Below are 23,617 nucleotides of genomic sequence, written 5' to 3'. Positions count from 1 at the left end.
GCTAGTGTGTTAGTGCCTTCTCTTGTAACTGTATGTATTGGTGATGAAGCTGGAGCAGAAGCTAAGCCAGCTCCATCCCCGCCAGGAGTCGGCTGTATATTACAGATGATTTCCCGCTACAACGGTCAGGACCAGAGCTAGCCTCCGATCTGGCCGATTAACCCCTTAGATCGCACCCAATGGTTGCTTATGGCAACGATCGGCAACCTCGGGGGTGTAGATGGTTGCTATGGAAACCAGAGGCCTAACAATGACCTCCTAGTGCGGAAGCCTATTAGGCCACGCTAGGAGGTGAAGCCTAATAGGCTTGCTCTCAGTGAACAGCTGACAGATCAAATACACTGCACTATGTAGGTAGTGCAGTGTATTAGAATAGCAATCAGTGCTTCATGCCTTCAAGTCCCATAGTGGGACAAAAAAAAAGTTTAAAAAAAGTTACTAAAAATGTTGTAAAATAGTCGAAAAATAAAAGTTTCAAGTTAAAAAACATTAACTGCCTTTTTTTGCCATAATAAGTATTTTATTATAGGAAAAAATTGAAAACATAAAAAAGTGCACATATTTGGTATCACTTCGTTCGTAACGACCCGATCTATAAAAATATCATGCTATTTTAGCCGCATGGTGAACACAAAAAAATAAAGTAAAAAACAATTCCAGAATTGCTGTTTTTTGTTCACAACCCCTCCCAAAACAGAATAAAAAAAGTGATAAAAATTTTGCATATACCACAGAATTACACTTTTAAGAAACTACTGCTCGTCCCGCAATAAACAAGCCCTCCCACAGTTTTAACTAAATATGCAACTCAGCTCTCTACTCACTGAAATATCTCAACAAGGAGATGAACAATCGGAGCAGGTAAAAAAAGAGGTGAAATCCTCAACACCACAAAAAACAGAGACAAAATGATAGTTTTTTACCGCTCAGACGGTTGTAGATGTACAGTCTGAAGTGTCCATCAAGGGTTTGACCTTCCCCCAGCTAGCATGTAGAAAAAAAGATCAAAATTTCCACTGGTGTGTATATCTCGCTGGTACTTGTGGTTCCACACAGAAGTGAAACTGCAGAAATGCAACTGCTTGCTGTGTATATCCTCGAACGTGATGTTCTAAATCTCCAACAAGGGAGAAAAAGGAGATAGTGCACTACCTTTTGGAAACTGCAAATTCCACGACTTTATTCCATACTTAAAAAAATGGATATAGATAAAAGCATAAGATAAGCTCTTGTAACACGCCAAATAATGCAACCCTCCCACAGTTTTGACAAAAAATAAAAAAGTTATGGCTCTCAGAATATGGCGACACAAAAAATAAATTATTTGAAACAAAAGTGATTTTATCGTACAAACGCTGAACAACATAAAAAAACGATATAAATATGGTATTTCCGTAATGGTATTGACCCGCAGAATAAAGTAAATATGTCATTTATAGTGCACGGTGAACGGCGTAAAAAAATGAATAAAAAACATTATCAGAATGGCTGATTTTTGGTCACCTTGCTTGCCAAAAAATTAAATAAAAAGTGATCAAAAAATCGCATGTATCCCAAAATGGTACCAATGAAATCTACAGATTGTCCCTCAACAAATAAGCCCTGATACAGCTCTGGTGGAGAAAAAATAAAAAAAAGTTCTGGTTCTCAGAATATGGCGATGCAGAATGTTCCAAAAGCGGATTAGATCGGGCGCCATTTATCAGTGCGACACCGGCCACACATCTGCAGATTATTATTTATTTACCCAATTATTATACCCTCTTATTATGCCCTGATGTACTCCGCACAGCTTACATATACCCCCACATTATAAACTGAAATACCAGCAAACCCCCAAACAGAACAACTACCAAGCAGATTCTGCGCCCCAAAAGTCAAATGGCGCTCCCTCCCTTCTGAACCCTACAGAGTGCCCAAATAGCAGATTATATCCACATATATGGCATCACCATACTCAAAAGAACCCGCTTAACAGTTTATGAGGTATTTGTCTTCAGTGGCACAAACTGGGCACAACATATTGTGCACTAAAATGGCATATCAGTGGAAAATTGCAATTTTCATTTTGCACCATCCACTGAGCGTTCATTTCTAATAAAAACAAAATCTGTGGGGTCAAAATGCTCATTATACCCCTTAAAAAAATGCCTTGAGGAGTGCAGTTTGCAAAATTGGGATCACAACTTGGGGGTTTGTTTTACTATTTGTCCCCAGAGCCCTGTTATGTGGGCCAATGCTGCAAAAATCACCAAAATAGGCCTCAAATGCGCATTGTGCTCTTTTACTCCTAAGCCCTGTCATTTGTCCAGGCAAATGATGAATGCCTTGAGGGTCGTAGTTTACTAAATGGGGTCACTTCTCAGGGTTTCCACTGTACTCTGGTTCCTAAGGGATCTCTGCAAATGCGACATGGCGCCCCTACACCAGTCCAGAAAAATCTGCGCTCTAAAAGCCAAACGGTGCTCCTTCCATTTTGAGCCTTCCATGTGCACAAACAGGAGTCTAGGGCCACATATGGGGTATTGCCGTACTCTGGAGAAATTGGGTAAATAAATTGTGTGGTGTTTTTTCTCCTATTGCCCCTTGTGAAAATAAAAAATTGGGAGCAAAAACTACTTATTTGTGGAAAAAAAATTTATTTCATTTTCACTGCCTAATTCTAATAAATTCTATGAAACACCTGTCAGATCAAAATGCTCACTACACCCCTAGTTGAATGCCTTGAGGGGTATAGTTTCCAAAATCGAGTCACTTCTCATGGGTTTCAGCTGTACTGGTACCTTAGGGGCTTTGCAAATGTGACATGGCGCCCAAAAATAAATCAAGCAAAATCTGCATGCCATTCTGAGCCCTGCGATCTGTCCAAACATCCGTACATATGGGGTATTGCCGTACTTGTGAAAAATTGCTTTACATATGTGTGGTTGCTTCTCCTTTATTCCTTGTGAAAATGAAAAAAAATATCAAAATTTTAGTGGAAAAATGTAGATTTTAATTTTCACTGCCTAATTACAATAAATTCAGCAAAAAAACAAAACAATGGGGTTAAAATGCTCACTATACTGCTAGAAAATTCTGTGAGGGGTGTCGTTTCCCAATTGGGGTCACCTTTGCGGGTTTTGCACTGTTTTGACCCCTTGGGGGCTTTGCAAATGTGACATAGCACTGCAAACCATTCCAGCAAAACTTGAGCTCCAAAAGTCAAATGGTGCTCCTTCCTTTCTAAACTCTGCCATGTGCCCAACCAGCAGTTTATTACCACATATGGGGTATTACTGTACTCTGCTTTTTCTACTTAAACTATTGTGAAAATGAAAAAATCTGAGCTAAAACTACTTTTTATTAGAAAAAAATTAGATTTTCAATTTCAGGGCCTAATTCCAATAAATTCTGCAAAACACCTGGAGGGTCAAAATGCTAACTATACCCCTAGACAAATTCCTTGGGTGTCGTTTCTAAAATAGGGTCACTTTTGGGGGGTTTGCACTGTTTTAGTCCCACCAGGGCATTGCAAACAAGACATGGCACTGAAAACCATTCTAGCAAAATCTGTGCTCCAAAATCCAAATGGCACTCCTTCCCTTCTGAGCCCTGTCGTGGGTCCTTACAGAAATGTATTACCACCTGTGGGGTATTGCCGTAATTGGGAGAAATTTCTTTACAGATGTTGGGATGCTTTTTCTCCTAATCTCCTTGTAAAAATTAAAAATGTCACATTTTTTTCAGAAAAAAAGTAGATTTTCATTTTTACAGACTAATTCCAATAAGTTTAGCAAAAAAAACCTGTGTAGTCAAAATGCTCACTATACCGCTAGATACATTTCTTGAGGGGTGTAGTTTACAAAATGGGGTCACTTTTGGGGGTTTCGACTGTTTTGGCACCACAAGACCTCTTCAAACCTGACATGGTGCCTAAAATATATTCTAAAAAAAAAGGAGGCCCCAAAATCCGCTAGGTGCTCCTTTGTTTCTGAGGCCTGCGTATCTATTTTGTAACTATTTTGTGTGGTATTACAATCTGTTTTACAAGCAAATACGTTTAAAGAGGCTCTGTCACCAGATTATAAGTGTCCTATCTCCTACATAATCTGATCAGCGCTGTAATGTAGATAACAACAGTGTTTTTTTTAAATAAATTTTTTATTTACGTTTTTGTTTTAAAACATAGGAAAGGTGGGGTATGGAAGGAAAGTACAGAAAGGAAGGGAAGAGGGTTAGGAGTTACAAAGTATACAAATACAAATTGTAATGGTTGTTATTTTGAAAAACGATAATTTTTGAGCAAGTTATAAACCATTTTAGATTTATGCTAATTAGTTTCTTAAGAGACACTGTAACAATGGGCTGGAACAATGAGAAGTGTATGACGCTGATTGGTCACTGATTGGTCAGTGTCAAACACTCCTCTGTACAACGCCCAGTTGGTAAAAAGTAAAAACACGCCCAGTTGTCTATTAAGAAACTAATTAGCATAAATCTAAAATGGTTTATAACTTGCTCAAAAATTATCGTTTTTCAAAATAAAAATCACAGTTGTTATCTACATTACAGCGCCGATCAGATTATGTAGGAGATTGGCTTTAAATTTAGAAAAATTCTATTTTTGCACATTTTCTCAAAATTTTGGTATTTTTCACAAACACTGAATTTATAGACCTAATTTTTTCAGCAGCACAAAGTACAACATGTCACGAGAAAACAATCTCAGAATCGCTTGAATAGGTGAAAGCATTCCAAAGTTATTACCACATAAAGTAACACAGGTCAGATTTTAAAAAATCGACAGTGTCCTGAAGGCCAAAACAGGCTGTGTCTTTACATATAGGGAACTAGAAGACTGTCTCAAAATGCAAAAATTCAGCATATATCAAAAGATAAAGGAATCATTCACAAATATCTAAGTAGAGGCGTCCGAACATATAGACCAAGCGTAACTTGGTGCATTGACCAAAAACATATGAATAAACTTACAACCAAAGGTCAATACTAGCACAAACGATAATAAATTGTTCTAAAAAAAATTACTTTATTGGGGGATAGATACAAAACATTTAAAAGATGAGTAAAATCATGGTGTCGGCCAGTGCAGGAAAAGATATAATGGAGTCAGGGCATGTACATGCATGAATTGCAATATACAGACATGTGGATACAGGAATGGGTGGAAGGCCAATAAACGCACCTGGCTAGTTAATATGTATGTAGAGGTTTACTACAATAAATAACATTGTATCATACTGATGATGATGACAAGGAAGTAGGAAAGCATATATATGTGCAACAACAGACAGAGCATTGGAATCATCCAAGAGCGTATGAGATCAGAATAACCACAAGGCAGAAGAGGACAAAAAAAATCCTACAATGTAAAGTGTTCCTGCACAGGGGAGATGCTAAACCCGACGTGCAGCAGGTTGCGCCAGACGTGGTGGATGACAGTAGGTATGGCAGGTTGCACCAGACCTGGCGGATGGCAGTAAGTGCAGCAGGACACAACTCCAACACTAGACAGGCTCAGGAACAAAGCACGGCATGGGAAACAGGATATAGGTAGAAGGGCACGGGAACACTGGGAACAGGATAACACCGAGGGACCATTTGCAAAGACTAACATGGGAATTACTAACAACGCTCAGGTAGCGAGTGAAGGGCCAGGGTCCCTTAAATAGTACAGAGTGATTGGGGCTAATTTAAAATACAATTCATGTGCGCGCGCTGGCCTTTTAAGGCCAGCCACGTGCGTGCAAGCGCACCCTACGGGACAGTGCCAAGCGGAGCGGAAGTTAGTACTGGCATCTCCTAAGAGGGAGATGCCGGCCAGCACTAACAGATCCATGGCCGCGACCGCCGAGGGGTGAGTAGGAACGGCGGTCCGCGGCCATGGACGCTACAGTAGGTAAGCTTTAAACATAATATTATTAAACATGTTTCCCTTGAGCATTTATTTCTATTAACAGTGAAGTGATATTCCCGTTTAAAAACATGATGGTCAATGAAGCCACCAGTAATTGCACAGAAATAATTGGAGCTTGATAAACGGACCCCGTGTGAAAGAGATGGCTGAAATTATTACACAGCATTACTTATATATTAACTTCACAAGAAATAAAATCTGTAGCAGTTAAACATGAACAGTAAATAAAAGTTAATAGATAATGTTCCTCTAGGACAGACTGAAATATAGTAGACACATTTCTGGTAAAGAGTGCTGAAGTTACAGAAATAAAGCAACATTAAATGTAGGGAAAATGTTATGATTTCATTTTGCTGTTCAGAAAATATTTATGCTTTAGAAGTCATGGTTAATTCGATCGCTATTGCTGCACCGTAGAGTGGTATGTTCTTTGGCTCTTCCCCGGCAACAACAGAAAGGTTAGATACAGGGGTCCTGCAGCTGCAAAAACAGCGTCATACGTAAAAAATAATAATAAAGCAAACACAATAAAACAGCTTTTACTTCACTTTAGTGGCATTATTTGTTTTTGTTTTATTATTATTCATTACAACAGAAATGTGCACTGCAGAGTTGGAAGGGTCTTTTTACAAATTCCAGGAAATGTTATCATTGAAAGGGCCCCAATAGATACTAAGACGGAGAAAAACTATTTGGCGGTATCTACAAGTGTGTTGTTTGTAGGATATAAAATGTGATTGTGACCAGTTTCATAGGAAACCAATAATGCAAAGTGTGTTTGGAGAAAACCATCCTACTTACGTGTACTGATATTCATAGTGAAGTGTATATATTGATATTGGATACCATTGACATTTTCTGAATCCAAATCAAATCGTATGGCTGCTCAATTGTAAGAATATGTAGAGTACTAAACCCAATTTTTTATTTTTGGTTTTGTACTTGCAACCTATCAATCTAAGCATTGGAGCTTAATTGAAGTTACGTTGTTTGATATTGATTATGCCATAAGGCCCAGTTCACACTAAGCATTTTGTTGCAGTTTTTGTATGCAGCTTGTTTTTGCAGCACAATAGAGAATGGATAATAAATCTAGTCTACACCGCAATTGTTGCAGCCATCTCCTCAGCTTTTGAGCACTCTCTGATACCTTGAATCACATGGCCATTAACCCCTTAATGACCGGGCCATTTTGCACGTTAATGACCAAGAATTATTTTTTGTTTTTTCACGGTCGCATTCCAAGAGTCGTAACTCTTTTTTTATTCCGTCGACATAGCCGTATAAGGGCTTGTTTTTTGCGGGACGAGTTGTATTTTGTAATTGTACCATTTTTAGATGCTTATAACATATTGATTAACTTTTATTAACTTTATTTTAGGAGAGAATTGAAAATAAGCAGCTATTCCAGCATTAATTTTCACGTTATAAATTTACACCGTTTACTATGCAGCGTAAATAACATGTTAACTTTATTCTATGGGTCGGCACGATTACGGGGATACCAAATATGTAAAGGTTTTATATGTTTTTTCTACGTTTGCACAATAAAAAGCCTTTTAGAAAAAAATTACTTGTTTTTGCATCGCCGCATTCCAAGAGACGTAACGTTTTTATTTTTCCGTCGATGTGGTCGTATGTGGGCTTGATTTTTGCGGGCCAATGTGTAGTTTTCATTAGTACTATTTTGGGGTACATAGGACTTATAGATTAACTTTTATTTTATTTTTTATGGGGGGAATGGGAGAAAAGAGAGAATTTTGACGTTGTTTTTTGCGTTTTCTTTGGACGCCGTTCATCCGGCGGTTTAATTAATATGTTCATTGTATTGGTCAAGATGTTACGATCGCGGGGATACCATATATGTGTATGTGTGATTTGTTTTGACCGTTTTACTAAATAAAACCACTTTTTGGGCCAAAAAAGTAGTTTTATTTGACTTTGACTGTAATTTTTATTTTATTTTTTTTCACAAACTTTATTTAACTGTTTTACATTTTTTTTTTTAGTCCCACCAGGGGACTTCACTATGCGATGTGCCGATCGCATATATAATGCTTTGGTATACTTCGTATACCAAAGCATTATTGCCTGTCAGTGTAAAACTGACAGGCAACCTGTTAGGTCATGCCTCTGGCATCGCCTAACAGGCAGATGCTGAAGACAGACCTGGGGGTCTTTGTTAGACCCCCGGCTGTCATGGAAACCCGACGGCGACCCGCGATTTGTTTGCGGGGGCGCCGATCGGGTGACAGAGGGAGCTCCCCCCTCTGTCAAACACATTAAATGCCGCTGTCACTATTGACAGCGGCATTTAATGGGTTAAACTGCCGGAATCGGCGCGCGCTTCGATTACGGCAGTTGCAGCAGGAGCCAGGCTGAGTATAACAGCCGTGCTCCTGCCGCTGATCGCGTGGGTACAGTGTCAGTACCCGCGCCATCACAGGACGGATATATCCGTCCTCCTGCGCGAACTAGCAGCTGCTGAGGACGGATATATCCGTCCTTCGGCGTTAAGGAGTTAAAGAACCTGCCAGAAGTAATGGGACAGCAGGGACATCCCAGGACATGGCCAAGATAATAAATATTGCCATATTGGTTGGGGGTATGGTGTGTGTGTGTGTGTGTGTGTGTGTGTGTGTGTGTGTGTGTGTGTGTGCGTGTGTGTGTGTGTGTGTGCGTGCGTGCGTGCGTGCGTGCGTGCGTGCGTTTGTGTGTGTATTAAAGGAGAATATTGTTCTCATCCAGACACTCTGTCCTATGACCAGAAAAAAAACATACCTGGAAAATGGAAATAGTATATACTGATATTGTTCAGTGAAGTTCACCCATTGCAGTCTCAGTATGCCCAGAGGCCATTTGGTCATATATTCTTAACTACTGCCTTATTAGCATTACAGTGGTCCTCAGTACAGGAAGGAGCCATTGTATACTGGATGTGGAGACAGCTGGGCATGCTGGGAATAGATTTATCTAGAGTGTACAGATGTACATTGGAAGGTATATGAGTTGTCTTAGGGCAGGATCAATGGGGTGGGCGGAGTCAACTGAAAGATAGGAACATTTAACCCATGTGAAGCTCTGAGACTCTCTGTCTTTTCCTGCCACCCCTGGACGAACAGCACTTACATCAAGAACAGTCTCAGTTATATTATATGTGTGCTTTCTGTGTATGTGTGATAAATATTCTAGGAATATATTATGTGGCTTATATATGCTATTTATGCATGAGTCTCTATATGTACATGTACTAATAGTCAGGTGCTGGATGTGGCTTTGGTTATTCGTGTAGTTCCAGGAGGCCGTATAGGGTTTAGATCTGGATATATATTACATATACATACACATTACTAGCCACATTTGATTAGTACCCAGGGAAGGTAGGAAAAGGAGGCGGCTGTGTGTGGTTGTGTTCTCTATGTAATGTATTGTATCTAGATGTAATGTACAGGGTGGGCCATTTATATGTATACACCTAAATAAAATGGGAATGGTTGGTGATATTAACTTCCTGTTTGTGGCTCATTAGTATATGGGAGGGGGAAAACTTTTCAAGCTGGGTGTTGACCATTTTGAAGTCGGCCATTTTGTATCCAACTTTAGTTTTTTCAATGGGAAGAGGGTCATGTGACACATCAAACTTATCGAGAATTTCACAAGAAAAACAATGGTGTGCTTGGTTTTAACGTTACTTTATTCTTTCATGAGTTATTTACAAGTTTCTGACCACTTATAAAATGTGTTCAAAGTGCTGCCCATTGCGTTGGATTGTCAATGCAACCCTCTTCTACCACTCTTCACACACTGATAGCAACACCACAGAAGAAATGCTAGCACAGGCTTCCAGTATCCGTAGTTTCAGTTGCTGCACATCTCGTATCTTCACAGCATAGACAATTGCCTTCAGATGACCCCAAAGATAAAAGTCTAAGGGGGTCAGACAGGGCCGCCATCAGGGGGGTATTAGTGGTACTGGTGTGAGGGGCCCAGCCAAACCTAATTGAAAGGGGGGCCCGGCAACTGCCGCGACATTCTTTTGGTAGGAAAAAACGGGCCCCTGCAATGGGGCCCGTTTTTTTCATCAAAAGAATGTCGTGAGCTGCTGCAGCTGCTGCGGGCCCCCTCCCCTCGTCATGAGGGGGCCGTCAAACCGTCCGTCCGCCCGCGCGCGCGCACCCGAACGCGCGCACAAGGAAACTCCCGCGCGTGCGCACTTGCGAGCGAAGCGCGCGCAGCCGCGGACACACATGGACAAAACTTACCTGGAGCCTGGCTGGAGGTGAAGGACTGGACGTCTGGACCGAAGACCTCGCCTGGAAGACATCGCCGGAAGAGGACTGGAGTGGGAGCAGCTCTTCTGACACAGTGAGTAAATTATCTCAAAGTGCTGATCATGTATGGCCCTGTTCACACAGTATTTTGCAGGCAAAAAAAAATCTGCCTCAAAATTCCTTAAAGAATTTTGAGGCAGATTTTGACCTGCCCACACTATCTTGCCGCGTTTTTTTGCTGCGTTTTTTGCCCGCGGCTATTGAGGACAGCAGACAAAAAACGCAGCGAAAAATGCATTTTCTGCCTCCCATTGATTTCGATGGGAGGTCAGAGGCGGAACCGCGGCAAGAAAGGACGTGCTGCTTTTCCTTTTTTCCGCAACTGGCTCCCATTGATTTCAGATTAAATCAATGGGAGGCGGTTTTGGAAGTTGTTTGGTGCTGATTCTGACGCAGTGTCCGAGTCAATATCAAGGCCCAAAAACTCTGTGAACTGGGCCTTATTGTTAGGGCTTATTCAAATGAACGTGTAATACGTCCGTGCAACGTGCGTGATTTTCACTCGCCTCGCACGGACCTATGTTACTCTATGGGGCCGTGCAGACTGTCAGTGATTTTCACGCAGCGTGAGTCCGCTGCGTAAAACTCACGACATGTCCTATATTTGTGCATTGTTCAAGCATCACGCACCCATTGAAGTCAATGGGTGCGTGAAAATCACGCCCAGCACTTCCGCAGCCGTATAAACTATGAATGAAAACAGAAAAGCACCACGTGCTACAAACATACAAACAGAGTGTCATAATGATGGCGGCTGCGCGAAAATCACGCAGCCACGCATCATACGCTGCTGACACACGGAGCTGTTATGGACCTTTTGCATGCGCAAAATGCCACGTTTTTTGCGCGTGCAAAAAGCACACACTTGTGTGAATCCGGCCTTAGGGTAGGAACACACTAGGCATGAACACTGCGGATTTTATGCAACACATTTTATTGTGGAAAATCCGCAGCGTATTACAGTCGCAGCAGAGTGGATGAGATTTGAACAAATCTCATTCACAAGCTGCAAAAATAATGGACCTGCAGTGTGGCTTTTTAAGCTGCAGCATGTCAATTTATTCTGTGGAATCGGCGCTCCTTTGTTGCGGAAATGCTGCGGTTCTGCCGCAAAAATCACAAATGAGAAAAAAAAAAAGGTACTTTTTTAAATTGATAAAGTTTAGACTTACCCCAGCCGTAGTTTAGGTGACGCAATCCTCTATTCTTAGCGCAGCCCCGCCTCCTGTCATGACGTTTCATCTCATGTGACTGCTGCAGTGGTCACATGGTCTATAGCGTCATCCCAGGAGGCGGGGCTACGTTCAGAAGAGAGAGACGCGTCGCCCTAAACTACGGCCGGGGCAAGTCTAAACGTTTTTTTCCCTACAGGATTCCCGCAGCGGACATGCCTCACGAAACCTGAGCCACTATTTGGTGCGGTTTTGCTGGCAGAATTCCCTGCGGCTACCGGGGCGGATAAGCTGTGGAGTTTTACTCAGCATATCCGCCTAGTGTGTCCCTTATGATGTCGCTCCTGGAGCTGCTGCCGGTCTCTAAATAGGCAGTTGGTCCAGTAGAATTTGGAATTTTTTTTTTTTGTGAACCAGCTTAAAAAAATACAAAACTTTTGTGTTAGGGCCTGTTCACATCACCGTTCGCTTCCGTTCCGGGGTTCCGTCTGAGCTTTCTGACGGGTGAACCCCGCAACGGAAAGTGAAAGTGACAGCACAGCTTCCGTTTCAGTCACCATTGAGATCAATGGTGACGGAAACATCGCTAATGGTTTCCGTTCGTCACCATTCCGGCTGGTTTTCGGACGGAATCAATAGGGCAGTTGACTGATGGCGGCCCTGGGTACCATGATATAGAGCTGGACGGAGTACCGTTAATAGGCGGTGTCACGGTAGGGGGGCCCAGAAAATTTAGCTGTAGGGGGCCCTGAAATTCCTGATGGCGGCCCTGGGGTCAGATCGGGAGACCTAGGGGGCCATTCAACTGGCCCTCGACGACCAATCCACTTTCCAGGAAACTGTTCATCCCGGAATACGACATGTCAATGGCTGTAAACAAAGAGAAGCTTGTAAATAACTCATGAAAGAATAAAGTAACGTTAAAACCAAGCACACCATTGTTTTTCTTGTGAAATTCTCGATAAGTTTGGTGTGTCACAGGACCCTCTTCCCATTGAAAAAACTAAAGTTGGATACAAAATGGCGGACTTCAAAATGGTCAACACCCAGCTTGAAAAGTTTAGCCCCTCCCATATACTAATGTGCCACAAACAGGAAGTTAATATCACCAACCATTCCCATTTTATTTAGGTGTATCCATATAAATGGCCCACCCTGTATATTGCTTTGTCACTTCTATTTTATTAGCAAGGTATTTTTTATATATTTAAGTATCTTGGAGGGTTGTATGTTACTCCTGTGGTGTGTAAAGGACCGGGTGTGTATGCATTGTAAACAGTACAATGTAAGCAGACTGTATACGAAACAGAGGTAACGAACTAGGAACGGAGTAAAGGGAGAAAATACAGATAGTCAAAAACCTCTTATATCAATATATACATGGAACCCAAAGAAACAAACACATTATTGGCAAATAATTACACAAGTAAAACCTGTTAAATTTTTATTTTGTCTCACTATTAGACATTGACTACTGGACATGATGCCATGTGGGTTTTTCCAAGTAATTCCATCTGTGGCAGTATTTTGCAATTGCTCCTGGATTATTTCCATATAATAGCTTATTCTTAGACCCGGAATTGTAGATTTCTAAAACTTATCTGTGATTAAGATATCATAAAAATGCTCAAAGAGCCGTTAAAGAAGAACACAAAAAAGAATGAAAGGTGATCTTATACTTGACTCTTTATTTCAATACTTTAAGATATTTTATGCACCCCTTATTGTGACCAAGACTTATTCGTATCACATATAAGGCCTCGTTCACATCTGCGTTGGAGGCTCCGTTGCAGGTCTGCTTGAGAATACCGGAAACAATAGTGCAGCATGCTGCACTATTGTTTCCGGTAAAAGCACAGACATCTCGACGGAAACCCAAAGCAACCCATTAAAGTCCGTCGTGCAATGGAACCGGATCTTCCGGTTTTTCTGTTATTCTGCTCCTCTGACAAAGCAGAACAATGGAAAGAACGACGCAGGTGTAAACATAGCCGAATATGAATTTACTCGTTCGCTGATCGTAAGGACTTGAACAAGTTTCACTGCACATGAGACAATCGATGTCAAACATTCTACAAAATGGCAATAAGATTGTATGTATTAAAGATTAAATGTATTTAATAATTTATTTAGGCAGGATTCACACATGCCGAGAAGTATAAAGTATATAGTTACATATAGGTAAAGTAAATACGTCTCCCTTTGTTGGGTCCAAAAACGGCATGTGTATCTCTGCTCTTATAGCGTATCACAGCACAACAGAGTCTGTCCTTAGCAGAGTATTTGTAAGGTAGGTGAGCTATGTACCCCAATTTAGAGCTTATGGACTGTATTTGTAACCTTCTATAAATAATTGCCTGGGACTTTAAAAAGGAATGCAAAGTTGCTGAAAGACTGTTCAGGCATTTGATGGTGATATCATTTTGTATTGCACTGTATATATGTTCAACAAACGTAACTCACAAGGCAAACAAACTGCACTAGGGTTGGGCCCATTACAATATGTCTTCAATGTCCCACAAATAGTAAAAAAAAAACTTATATAATATCACCTACAAAAAAAAGTCACATATTACCCAAAGTATTTCAAAGTAAAAAATCTAAATGTATTCGTAGATATTAAAACATAAACAAAATGTATTATAAGAGATTCCAAAGAAACTATATAGTATGGTTCATGATATAATCACTAGATCAGTAATGCATACAATTCATATAATAAGCAGTTACATAGGGACAAGGTCACATCATGTTTCTATGTCTATTGCATTATATATAGATCCATATAATCACTAGAACAGTAATGCATAAAATCCATATATTGAACATCAGTTACATAGAGACAAGGTCATATCATGTTTCTATGTCTATTGCATTATATGTAGACCGGTGCCACCTAACCAAATGAGCAATCCACTAGATCAAGTAAATAAATATGGTACATTACCCATGATCTTCCAGTACTCTGGTTGCACACCATGTAGCGCCCCAACGAGCACCTTGTCTTTATGTAACTGTTGTTAACTATTTTCACTTTATGCATTACTGATCTAGTGATTGTATGGCTCTATATATACTACAATAGATATAGTAAGATGATTTACTGTGGTGACCTATTGCTTGCGTGGTGCTCTCACTTTACAAAGGAATGAGATTCTTCTGGGGGACAGTGACCGGGAAGGTAAGGAGCTCAGGCAGGCCCAGTGGCTTGCAGGAGAAATAGCACGGTGATGCTGATGTGCGGAGGGGTCAGAGGGAAACCGATATATGTAAGAAGTATGGCGCCTTTTGGAGGAGAGCACTTGAACCATTTAAAGTGCTAGACATATCTGCTGTGGTCAGTGTGGTAGCGGGGCAAAAGCTGGTTGCCAATGAGTGCAGGCATCTCTTCCTGTGTTGAGGCAGGGAAGGACTGGCAGTTGCAGCTGCCGGAGTGATGAGACAGACTGCTGAGGCAGGCCTACGCAGTGCCCTTGAAATAGTTAACCCTTGAAAGTCAGAGCTAAGAGGGAAATACTGCACAGTTGCAAAAGATGGGAACCTTGAGATTCAGAAAACCATGGCTTGGACATTATCACTTGTAGACTGAATCCCTTGAGACACAGGAACAGTGCAAGAGGGAGAAACAGGGTCCTAGAATGCAGTCGGGAAGTAGAAAGAAGATGCCCTAATAATAGGAGCAGAAAAAGAAGCACATCTGATGAAAAGGTGGGAAATCTGTGGTAGATGAGTGAGGCTGTGCGAGGTAACACGGTCTGGGTGTGGTCTCTGGGACATAAGTAGAGACCTGTACAAGGAGATATTCCTTGTTGGTTGAGTGTTAAATAGTTAAGCATTTTGTGATGTTTAAGAGATTGTGCCACTGTACAGATGTAGCCATCTTTAGCTTGACTTTTAACACATTAAATAAACAGTGCCTAGATCCCTTTTCTTGACTCTTTCAATGACTTTTCAATGGCTTTTATTGTGTGATATCACGCTGCAGTAAGTTATCAGAGTCAAGTTAAAGATGGCTACATCCGTATGTGTTATAACCATTTTGCTTACTGTGCCTCATAAAGAGAAAGGAACCATATGCTTTGTGTGCCACTGTTATGACAGTTCAATAACAACTATTTATTCAACAATCATTTGGTCTGCAATTGTGCGTTTTCTTAAAGGGAAACCACTTGCGAAAACCCCACATTGCATATGGCAACACAACCTGCCATTTAAAACAAACACCGAGGTGCATCCAAAAAGTAATGAGAATGATTTTTTTCCGCTCCCCACGAGGGCTGCGTGAGGGATGAAGGGTGTTGCATGCAGGGGGAAACACAAGTATATGGCTGGACCACACCCACTTGAGCCCAAGCCTTTCGAAGCATCAGTACATTGTCACGGACGAAAATGCAAAGGAGCATCGAGCAGCGTTACGCAAACAAATTTTGCGCGAAACTTGGAAAAACAGTTTCAGAAACGTTAGAGATGCAGAAGACAGCGTATGGGAAAGCTGCTAGCGTCAGCCCAAATTTTGAGATGGCACAAGGCCTTCAAGGATGGAAGGGAAGCCTTTGAGGATGAACAGCGCTCAGGGTGACATTCAAGAACTGATAAAAATATTCCCTATAGCCCTGACTTGGCAATATGTGACTTTTTTTGTTCCTCAAAATCAAAACTCACCTCAAAGGACTCTATTTTAGTAGTGTTAAAAATGTCCAGTCAGCCTCTACGCGGGCTCTGAACAACCTCTCACATGAAGATTTCCAGCACCATTACGAAGAATGGCAGGGTTGCTGAAATTGTTGTGTTCAGTCCCAAGGGACTTACTTTGCAGGTGATCGAGCCTAATTGTATGTTTTTTGAATAAAATAATTTTTTGGGGGAAATTATTCTCATTACTTTTGGGACGCACCTCGTATATGTGATCAATAAGCAAGTTACAGGTAGAAGGAAAACTTGTAGCTCTTGCAGGAACTTTGGAACCCCCTCAGGCTCCAGGGCCCATTATTTATTAAATCAATGTTAGGTAATTTAAAACATATTTTTTAAATAGACTTTTATAAAAATAAAAAAAACAGCAACTTAGATGTGATCCATAGCATGGTGGTCCTGTGTGTTAGACACATACAGGACCCACTCTTAGTTGCAGTGGACTCATAGCGAGCAATACAGCTTCTATTTATATAGAGTATACATAAAAGCTGTATCAGAAAAACAAAACTATTTTTTTAAATTAAAGTCAATCTAAAAAATATTAAAATAACCTAAAAGATTAATTTAATTTAAACATTTTCAAAAGTGTACATAGCCTTTATAGACTATATAAACCTTTGAAGCCTTTCTTAATACAATGTATGTGTTTTGTGATTTTAATTTTTTTTCCAATATACATTTATTAAATTGTATTTAGTTTTAGCGCTGCTATGTATACACTATACATAGAAGCTGCATAACGCCACTGTAACCCAAATACCGATCAAATCTATATTGATCAACTTAGCTTTGATCGGTATTCAGGTTAGATTGTGTGTCAGAGGCACACATGAGCCGCTATCAGGTGAACCATCAGTCCAGCTGACTCACGGATTCAGATTCAGCTTACAGCGGCATTATGCAGCTTCTATGTATAGTGGATACATAGAAGCTGCAGCACTAATACGAAATAACATTATTAAGTTAAAATCTTTAAAGTGTCAATCCACTCATACTCTACTGTCTGAACTAACTTTGGACGTAGAGAGATGCTCTAATTTAGAATTGGACTCGTGCACTATACTCTCTGGCCGTCGTATGCTTGCCACGGCAACATTAACGCCCACCGCGCAGGAGCGTCTCTCCACGCAAGATCTTAGTTCGGACCAAAGAGTATAACTGGACTGACACTTTAATTTTATATGAACTGTGATTGGTATGTTATCACATACTAACAGCATGTATAGTATCCATGTACACACTCATCATCTACTACAGTAATGTATTCAATTCAAAATGCTACAGGCATCAATTTCTAATTATATAGAAGGACCCAGTGTCAAAATATTTGATTTTTATGGTATTTATTATATAGATTCAGCTGTATTAATATAAATACCAACATACAGAGAAAAGTATAGTAAATGCATGTGGTGCCTCTTGCTGTCACATTTTTTATATTAAAATTACTATATTTGCTATCTGTGCTGGAATTTTCTAGCAAGAATAAATAATAACCATACTATTTCTTCCCATTCTTCCTGGCACTGAATCTCTAGTCTCAAAGGGCCTGATTTTCTTATATGATATCAGACAATCCTCCCTAACTGAGATAATTAGCAGTTGGAATCTATTAACTGTCATTTATATGTTTTAGACGTCCATCAAGTTCTGACTTATCAGCTGCCAGTTGGAAAGTAACTTGGTTGTTCAACAGTATCAGGTGACAGAACTAACTCATTATTGTGGGATATTTCAGATTTTCTTGTGAATCTGCTTTCCCATTATATTTAAATGTTCAGTTATTAGATACAGTCATCATTTAGACAGAAGGATGGGGATTTATCAACCTTTCTACGCCAAGAAAAGTCGCAATAAGGCCCAGAATTTGCAATTTACCTTGAAAATTACGACTTTTGGGTACTTCACACCACCCTTGCCACTTTTTTAAAAATAGTGCATGTCTTTGAACTTTTTTTTATAATTTACAACAGAAAACTGGTGTAAATTATAGCGGAAATCTGCACTTAGGTTTTGAAACTATGTGAGTGCTGGCTCTTCATTGGGTTTGCCAATATCGTGTGAGAAGGACCAAACCCAAATAAACACGTGCATTACAAGAGCATTAAAGAACTTAGTTGCTGCTTTAAAGGGGTTGTTTCAGGATAGATATTGGTAGTATGTCACCAATGTCCAATTGGTGAGGAATCGACCAAAGTATCCTCTGCTGATCGCTAGAATAAAATGGTAGGGCTAGTGCTGTGGGCTGCATGCAACTCTGCACTAGAAGACAGAACAACTTGCTCTACCCTCTAGGCTCCTTGCTTCATTATGGGAGCTAGCACTGTAGTAGGATGTAATGTAGTCCTGTAGTGCTAGCTCCCTTATTTAAGATGTTAGCCTAAGAAGGCAGAGCAGAACGCTTGGTCTAGTACTAAGAGTTTTGAGAATCAGAAACTGTGGTCGGTCTCTGCTGCTATTTTTCAGCAAAATACTGTAGTGAGAATAAGAACAATTATTATTTTGCAAAGTGCTTTTTGAAGTCCTTCATAAATTCCATATAACGGCATATTGACATCATAGACAGGATCCCACGGTCAAGGACCCCCTCTATGAGCCGGAGCGAACAGCTGCTCTGTAAGAGTGTATTCATGTATCACATGGACGGCCATTCATCTGAATGGCCGCCTAGTAATATTACATTTCTCCTGCAGCTGCCACCATAGGGGAAATGTCTGGCTGGCCGCAAATTACCTGGGTTAAATCAGCTCTTTATCAGTTGAGGCTTCCCCGACAAAATCAGCTATTTTCCAGTTGAGTTTTTAATCTAAGAGCGGTTGAGACAACCCCGTTAAGGAATTTAAAAAAAAAAATTTGACAAAGGGTTCCCTTTACAGACATATTCTCTCTATTTACATGCTTAAGTGTCACATAATGTCTCTCTTTAGAAAAGATCACATGGAAATGTATATTGAGTACACGGTCTAATAATGGTTTTGGGTACATTTTGACTTACAATGCAATAGTTGATACATTTCTCAACCACACTTTTAAGTCCCTATGTTAATTCAAGCTTAGGAACAAGTTCTGCTTACCTTTATCTTAATAACTCCTAGATGCGTATGTAGGTCTACATACTGTGACACTGTTGTGACTACTTGTTGGCTAGCTGTTGTGAATGATTAATAGGAGTCAATAGAGTTTCTATTAGTAAGATGAAAGTGATGTTCATGAATCTGATTTTTTATAATGTTCTAAGTAGGGTTTTTTCGATGTCTCATCTCATGGTATCACCAATGATGATACAAAGACCTAGTGGTGCCGTTTAAATTGATATGCTGAATTTTGAGTCATTCTTTATATATGCAATATGCAGACTCTGCTAAGTATGTTTTTGTAAGGAACTTGCCTTACACTACTCTCCATGTGTTAAAATACGGTAAACTACTATAACTGCAGAATTCTTATTCATCTCTTTCCTGTTTTTTTCACTCATATGCAACGGTTTCACTTCTTTTTTACATCTCTTCTTTCCAGCCTTGTGTAAATTTCGGGCATGAGGTGCATTTGATATCTCCGTTATCTGCATATGAATTGTGACATGAATGTACAAATCATGCATAAGCAATACTACATGCCTGTTAGATGTCACTTCTCCTGTTTAATATATGTATATCCATCTGCAGCATTACATTATATTGTATACTACTTTTAGGACTTTCATAGTGTTGTAAGTAGAAAATTTATATTTTAAAATGTATTCAAGTTAAGGAAGCAATCACAAATACACATATACGAAGAATTTAAATTGATGCTACATTCTTTATTTTCTTTTAACCTTCTCTTATCCAGTCCACTAAGAGATCTGAAGCCCCTCTTATTCTGTATATGTATTTTCATTACTTTTTTTTTTTTTAAAGACGCTTAGATTATGCCTTATCTATCTACAATTTCTCTAAAATGTTTTTTATTTGATGAAAGTACCCTAACATGTCCAAACAATTACTTATTTTCCGATATATTTTGCAAGTTTGTAAGCGTTATTGAAATACTGAAACTGTTTCTAGATATTTCAGGTTTGTTTCTATAATACTTTTGTACACTCTGCCTCACATATTACCAAATTAGGGGTGATACAAAATACAGTCGCAATGAGTCTTTCACATACAGCAGTGGACCTATTTCACAGATCTTGATGACCCTTAGATCTAGATCTGAATATTTTGCCAATTGTTACATTGGATACTGGAATGGTTCCCCTTTAAAAAGAAGATAATCACAGCCCAAATTAAATTCAAACAGTTATACTTTACTGAATGCGACTGTAAATACAGTGGCACACAAAGTGTCTGCATCAGTAGAATCACCATCATTAGTGACATGTAACTCTAATAGTCTAATCTGACAGACTATCTGTGATCTGGCATGGATTTCATGGTGTTTCATGGTAATCAAAGTCACAGATAGCTTTAGTGCCTTCTTATTAGTAGTACATCCCCTTAAGAGGCATAATATGCTTAATGGTTACAATACTCTTTTTCCAGTTCAGAACTGCACTGCTAGGCCACACCTCAGGCCTTCAAGGCAAAGGATCTCGCTGTAGTTATCTCACCAGCCCACTAAAACAAGGATCCTCTTAAATCCCCAACAGGACAATACTACAGCCTTCCCTGGGTTTGCACATAGTACCACTTACTGAACCACTGGTTTCCATATCGTCCTCGCTACTTTCACAGCTAACCACTATAGGTTATTGGTACTCTTCATCCACCCCTGGTACAGTGGCAGCCTACATGTTGCAGCTACAGGATTGGATAGGATAGACTCTATAAGCCCACAGCCCCTTTTGGTAGCTTGATGTCCGCTCCATGACACACGTTCTAGGCCTTGCTTGTCAAAGCAGCCATACTGCTTTCCGTTCAGACACTCGCTCTCCCTTGGCACATGACTCCCCTGCTCAGCTCCGCACAAGACTTCCGTTATGTCTCCCAACCTTCGGTCCACCACTTCCTTAGCTACAGCCTCCAGTCGCCACCATCTCTCTGCAGAGGGACAAACCAGCTTCCTCTGGTGACCAGGTTATGGCCTTTCAATATACAGAACTCAAACAATCCAGTTAAGCACCACATGCGGTAAGCCCACACTTCATGGTAATGGCTTCAAAATTTAGCTTAATGGCGCCAAACCTTCACTTCTGCATGACAGTTATTATAACATGAAGGACTTTCACTGTCCCACCTCACTGCATGGTGAAGTAGCACATTAGCGTCATCATGCTCCCTCCCCAGTCAGCACCAGGCTCTTATTTTGCCTAGCCATTACTCCATACCTTCCATGCCACTGTCCCCAGGGGCCTCTTATTCCTTCATGCAGTCACAACTTCACTGCTACAATGAAGCTGCAGGGCACCACAGCCTGCCAACCAATGAAACAAAACCTTAGGTCTCGTGCACACGACCATAAGGGTTTTTACTGTCCACAAATACGGATCCGACAGCTACGGATACACATCTGTAGCTGTCCGCAATTGCAGACAAGAATAGGACATGTTCTATATTTTGCAAATCATTTTTACGACATGGACACACATCTGTAAATATACAGAAAGTTGTCCATGGCCAATAGAAATCAATGGGTCCACAAATTCATCCATAATTACGGTTGTGTGCATGGAGCATAATATAGAGTGCAGCACAACATATATATACAGTGCATAAACAGTGAACACCTAAACAGACAATAGGCTGCATATGGAACCCACAATGTTCACCCTCCTTACACACTTCAATCATTCCCCAGGATGGACCAATTGTAAGAACAGCAAACGAGGCCTCTTTCTCTCCAGCAGCTAAGAGTAATTCTGATGTTTGTGCACCTTCCACTTGGTTCCTATGCAATAGTTACTGCAGAAAATATTATTGCTTAGTACCCATAAGTAGCGAGTTTGGTGAACTGTAAGCAAAGTCATTTACTAAATACTGTCTCATCTCTCAGCTCTCTACAGGCATTGAAAAGATACCCATGCTCAGCGGCTACCTGTCCTTGTCACATATACACTTTTAAACATTATTTCAAACTGTGCTGCTCTTACACAGAGATTTTTCAGCAATTTTACTGTCTGCATCAGTAAGATCATCATCAGTAGTGACATGTAACTTAAATAATCCGATCTGGCATGAGGCTCTGTAAATGAACTAATATGATTCCATGGTGTCCCCAGGTGTACAGTGTTACAGATAGCTTTGGTGCCATTTTATACGTTGAATATTGTGCATGACAGTCGTTATAACATGCAGCACCGGGTGGTATTGCCTAAGTGGTAACATTACTATATGTAAGCCAAGCAACCAAACATATTCTGGAAGTATGAGTGACTGCTTGATAAAGGCTTAATGTGGAGCAGAAAATGATCCACTTTAATGTCAGTTTCAGATAGGGGAGTCTGCTGCTGGGCATCATGAGCCCTGTCACTGTAATTGTGGTGTGACTGTAGGTCCCTTAGGGATTCAACTTCTAGGGAAGGACAGTCACAAGAAAATCATATTCCCGCTGCTGGAGTCCCTGGCACTTTCTGAAGAATTAAGGCATAAACATAATGGCCCCATCTATAACAAAGGGGAAGTTGTCGTTTTTTTCCCCCATCAATACATAACAATAGCTTTCCCCTATTAGAAAATAATTCTTGCTTGTGAATGGAAAAATATGAGTGTGATTTCCTAATATACAATTGGAGGCTCATGGACGGTCAGCCCTCCTTTAAATATATTCTGGAATGAATGGTCTCCAAGAACATGTACACGGCTATTACCAGACTTGATGCTCCTGGCCCCCATTACAAAATCTGTAACAGAGCCCCCTTACCTACCATGTACGATTTATAATACTGGTGACTTCTCATTTGTCAGAGGGGCCTTTGGGCCCCCTCACACACTAGGGCCTAGGTGCAACTGCTACCTCTACATTATCCATAGCTACGCCCATGTGCCTATTCACTGATAGGGATAATGTAATTTCCCTTGGTCTGCGTAATACATGATTACGTATATATGTACTGAATCAATATTATTAATGCATGAATTATTGCTATTCCAAATGCAATAAGATTTATATTCATTAATGTTATAAGGTATTTATTATTTAAGGGCTAGACATAACTTATGTGCATAACAAAGAGAAAAAAGTCTATTTTACTTGATTTTCTGTTATGTACAATTGCTCAATATATACAATATTAACTCTTAACAATTCCACATAGTAATGAACCTGATGTATTATCATTGCAGCTTCTACTTTTGGAAGCAAAAACAGGAATAGGTTTATTAAAAAATGTAGATAAAGGTCGGCAAAGAAATAAGACAATGTACCGTATTGTGCACAGATCCATAACTATTAATGGCATAATGAGATCTGATAGAATTAATTTTTATGCCAGTGTTCATTGGGAAACTTTCTTGTTCTAGTACATTGTTAAAATTTAACACTATAAATTTAATCAGGGTAAATTAATGGTTTTGTTTTGAAAA

Source organism: Rhinoderma darwinii, chromosome 7, assembly GCF_050947455.1.
Source record: "Rhinoderma darwinii isolate aRhiDar2 chromosome 7, aRhiDar2.hap1, whole genome shotgun sequence".
In the NCBI taxonomy this organism is placed as follows: Eukaryota; Metazoa; Chordata; class Amphibia; order Anura; family Rhinodermatidae; genus Rhinoderma; species Rhinoderma darwinii.
The sequence above is the reverse complement of the archived record's forward strand: the minus strand, read 5'-3'. Positions refer to the sequence as shown.